Source organism: Asparagus officinalis, chromosome 1 (genome assembly GCF_001876935.1).
Source record: "Asparagus officinalis chromosome 1, Aspof.V1, whole genome shotgun sequence".
Classification (NCBI taxonomy): domain Eukaryota; kingdom Viridiplantae; phylum Streptophyta; class Magnoliopsida; order Asparagales; family Asparagaceae; genus Asparagus; species Asparagus officinalis.
Window position 1 is genome coordinate 112588949 of NC_033794.1, and position 5256 is coordinate 112594204.

Sequence of the window (5256 nt, forward strand, 5' to 3'; positions counted from 1 at the left end):
GCCACCGCTGTCGACTCCCCCACAGGCGGTTCAGCGGACATTAAGCCAGGGCGCAGACCCGTCACGCGCTTGCATGAACTCTCCACTTCATACCCAGCCGTAGAGCCCGTAAAGACGCCACAAGTGACCCCGTCCTGAGAGGGGGTCAAATCCCAGTTCATCGTCCGAGGAATGGCGAGGGACCGCAGCTCGACAATCGAAAACCCTCTCGACATGCTGGAGAGGTAGTAATGAGTCCCCTCTACCGTGCGGAACCACCGGCTCTCTTTGAGCAACAGGGCGGAAGGGTCGGCCATAGCGTCGCCGAACAAAAATTGAGGCTTCGGCAGCTCTGCCCTGTCCTCATCTGTCAGCGCCGCGTTGGTCGTCAGCTCGCGTAATGTCAAGTGATGACTGTCCGTGACTCTCTTTATCAGGCCATGCGGCTTATCGGCGGTGAACACAGGTATTGGAGCCAAAGAGGGAAATCGAGGAGGTGCCGTGTAGCCCGTAGCCCCGGCATGGCCAACGGCCACACCCTCCGGAAAAGCCTCATCAGAAAAGGTCACTGCAACAAGAAATAAAAAATTAATCGAAACAAAATCCGATGTAGGGGCAAAATCGCCCATCAAACAGAGGCGGGCGAAATCGCCTGTCGAAAGGGGGAACCCACTTCGAACGAGGTCTATCCGTACAGAGGACACCCCCCTCTAACAAGAAAGGGCCGAACTCGCCTATCGAAAAGGGAGTTCGCCTCTTTCCCGCTGAAGGATTCGCCCGCGGAGACAGTAATCATCCTCTAAGGGCAAATAGAGCAAACTTTGCCCCAAATCGGGGAAGCTACCAAGCATAGTGAACAACACTCATCTCCCTAAATCCGACACCTAAGACCCACAAGAGGTCATCCAGCGAACCCATCGACGTACATGGACGCGACTCCAGAGCACTGGCAGGCATGCCGACGGAGAGACGGTCGGAGTAACGTCCGGGGCCTGCACCCCTCACTTTGCACCTCTTAGATTTCGGAGTCATTGTAGGAGGAAGCGGAAATTCTTTCCGTGGAAGTTCCTTTCGAGATTTGAGAGCACGGTAACTCCCAAAAGAGGAAAATGGCTGGTTTAGAAGGGCGGGGTTGTCCACGTGGCCACGACTGCCCTCGAAAGGCAAAAACCCTAACGGACAGAAGATGTGGCCACGATCAAATTCGACGGCCTAGATCGCCCTTGGTATATCGAAGGAACCGAGATTGGGGGTTGCATCCGACGGTTGAGTTCGAAAACCACGGCCACGATGCGTCGTGGGGCGAAACACACGAAAATCGTATTGTCAGGTCACGATCGCCACGACCCGACGAGACCGCGCCGCCTTAGCTGGGAAGCACGAAGCTCTATCGGCAGACACGTGGCTCATCTCCCGTCAGAACCGATTCCGCCTCAAAAAGGAGGGATCTCGCCTACGGATACTTGGCCTGACCCCGCAGGTCGCACAAAATTTGGCTCCTGGAGACTAATTTCGCCTTGACGATTCATTCGCCCTTAAAGGTAAAATTACGAATGAAGCCAATAGAATGACCTCGCTTAAACGGTTAAACCCACGCCTCAGACGGCTAAGGGTTAGAGCAGAAATCTTAGCATTAAGCCTAAGAGAAACTGTTCAACAACTCATCATACTGAGGGGAATAGTATGGCTAGCCCGATTCAAACGGTAATCGGTAAAGGCACATCAAACCCGTTGATAGCTGAGGGTTTGCTAAAAATCCTAAAAGAAATCAAATGTGCTTGCTTCGCCAAGAATTTCTTCATTCAAAGTATTCCAGACCACACGCGAGCCAGTTTAGGTCTGAAAACTTTGAAGGGGGTCTTGTAGACGGTAAAAAAATCCCTCTGATGAGCCTACAGGAAATTCGCCCACAAGAAGTCGCCTGCCTAAACCGCATGGCCGTCAAATGTACTCGATGCTAGGTTCGCCTAAATGATCGACTCGCCTGCACGAGTTAAGATCAGTTAGGATAGCAGAAGTTCGCCTCTTACTCGACTCGTCCGCCCGAGTCCAAAGACGAATCCGCCTGCAAACCTCAAAGCCACTAGTACAGCTGGGTATCCGCTACCCCACATGCTGGGATGGGCCATCCCATCTCTCTCGACCCAAAGGGAGAGGACACGGTACCCCCAGACCGTCAAGCGGCCACTCACAGTACGAAGGCCTAGACAGGTGTCGAGTCAACCTGAGCATTCATAAATGCGACTCACCTCGGCTGTCTGAGTCAAGAGCTGGATCCGCCGGCACTCGGCAAGTTGGCTAGACCCACTCGAGTACTGTTCACCTACTTCACCGCCTCTCCTGACCGGAAAGGAGAAAGCACCGTGCCCAAAGCACGCCGGACGGTCACGCATAGTACGAGTGATCGGATAGACACCTCATCAATCTGTGAACTCATAAATACGGTTCATTAATGCTGGTCAAGTCCACTCGGATAGCAGACGGCCGTTGCCTCATATACAAGGATGGGCCTTCCCATTTTAGGTGATAGGACATAAAGCACAATCCCTCGAATGACCATTCATGGTATCGAGGAGCAGCTAGACGTCTCTGAAGAAGATATGGTCACATCCCATAATTCAAGGATGAGTCAAGCTGTCCCTCTTCCATTTAAAAGCCCCTTCCAGCGCACTGGAGGAGAGGTCGCAAAACTTGGAGAAAAAGAGTTGAGACCAAGCTCTCTGCATAATCTTTGTATTGCAGCACCACTGTCTAGTTCTGAGCTCCGATCGCCGGCGAACTAAGCAGACCCGAACTCCATCGATTTGAGCTTCTACTGCGAACTGAAGCTCTCCAGCAACCTCGATCGAACGGTCCAAGGGAAGCAGACTCGACACGAGCATCGAGCGAAACGTCTTATAGCCACCTAAAGTCCCCACACAAAACAAAGAGGGCATTCCCTCTGCTTCTGTTGTAACCATTTGATTATTAGTTTGTAATAAGCTTTCTTATTAATACAAACGAACACTCCCTATTTTCGGGAAATCAAATTTACACCATACAGACCTGTGTGAACCGAGCGAACCATGCATGAGGTGCCTATTTGAGGCCATAGAGGGCTCGTCGTAGGTGGCAAACAAAACCCTTATAGTTAGGAAGTTTGGGAGGTGGAGACATGTAGATGTCCTCAGTGAGATGTCCATGCAAGAAGGCATTTTTGACATCCATTTTGTTCAATGACCATTGTTTAGCAGCAACAACAACGAGTAGTGTGCGAATAGTGGTCATTTGGGCAACTGGAGAAAAGGTCTCGTCGTAGTCAAGTTTGTATTGTTGTGAAACCTCGAGCAACTAACTGAGCCTTGTGGCACTTAATGGTTTCGTCCGCTCTGATCTTGACCTTGTAGGTCCACTTGCAGCTAATATGGATCTTTCCCGGAGGAAGAGATGTGGACAGGGTTCTCATGGACATGTAGAAATTGTTGGAAATTTATCAAAACAAATGTTATAGCTTGTAAATTAAATCAGAATTAAATAAGAAATTAAATCTAAAGATAAATAATATAAGTTAGAAAAATCAGGCCTCACGGGAAGCAGTCGTGTAATCACTGCCCTAGAAGATTGAGAACCCGTCTATCGCCCTTGCGCAAATGGTTCATTCCCCCCTAGCGGTAAAAGCCCCCGAAAACGACCGGTCTCCGTACTCAGGCCAGAGTACAGAGCTTCAGCTCAGATGAAAAAGATTGTCCATAAAATTAATAACAAAAATTATAGAGGAAAAAAACAATTTCTTTAAAACCAAATAGGAGGAGAAAAAGTTTTAATTTTTTTCTTGTCTTCTTTGGAATGTGAATAAGGGGTGTGCATTTATAGGGTTGAGGGAGAGAGAATTCTTTTTCAATTTCCGATGTGGGACTAAAACGCAAAGGCAAATTGCCTTTTCTCAATAAATATCCAACAGTCCCCCCCCCCAAAAAAAAGGTAATATTGATTGAAAACTCAAAACCAATAAATAAACCAAGAAATCATAAAACAAATATAGGTTGGGCAACATTTCGTATTGTGAATTCGGGAGAGGTAGCTTCCGATTTTGAACCTTTCCTTAGTGAGTTCATCGCCACCTGAGGGACATAATGGACTAGGCCTTGAATCAGGTATTAATAAAAATACACACAATACGTCTTCATCTATTGAGCAAAGCGGGTTGAGCGTTAAAGGCCATGCTCACAATAACCGATTCATGAGAATTTCTAGGGGTTAGCCTAACCCCCCCACCACCAACCGCGGCCATCACGGCTTCTCTCACGTAGGTTATAAGGACCATGAATTTTGATACTAATTAAAATAATTTTTTGGTATTTCAAAATATTTAATTATTATTTTTAAAAGAGTATTTATATTTTTCTCGATTTCCTACAATTTTCTATGATTTAAAAATCTGATTATATATTTATTTAAATGATTTTGATATTTATAAATTTATTTTGTGTGGTAAAAATTTATAAAATTTAATTTGTTGTGTTATCGGTATTATTACGTATTATTTCGTATAATACTTTGTATTATTAATTACATATTATTTGTATAATTTATTGTATTATTTTTACTGTTGCATATTATCGATTGTATTAGTATAACTGGTACATTTTACTGTGTATATAATTATCCTATAATTATTTGATTTTAAATATAAGAAATTATATATTTATTTAATTATTTTTGTTCAATTGTACACTTTCTTACATTATTTTTATTATTGCATATTATCGGTTATAATACTACAATTGGTAAGTTTTGAAGTGTAGATAATTTTTATATACTTTTTTTCGTAATTATTATTATTTTAAACAGTTTAAAAAAAAACCTAATTTTAAACAGTTTAAAATTGGTGTGTTTGAGTTTAAGAACGTGTAGATCAAGTTCAACGAAGCGGATCGCAAAAAAAATTAGGAAATGATGTGATTTTAGGCCGCGTCCTTAGGTGGGAGCCTAGGGTGTCACATTAGATTCACTTTCATTCCCCTCCTCTCGACTGTCGACCACCCAACCACCAGCGGCCCTCCGATGTCCCTCTCTCCGTGACAATCCACCCTGCCTCAACCAGTACCCCACCTCGCCGCTCGAGTGTCGCCCAACGTAACCGCCAAGCCTCGCTTCCCGCTCACATCGCAGCACCTCGTCCGCCCCTAACCACTTCATTCCCCATCTCAGCCCCGACCCCTCCTTCATCACGTCCACCCCTGAGCTCCAACATGAGCTCATAGATCCGACCAAACTCGGGCGTCGTTATCCCGCTGC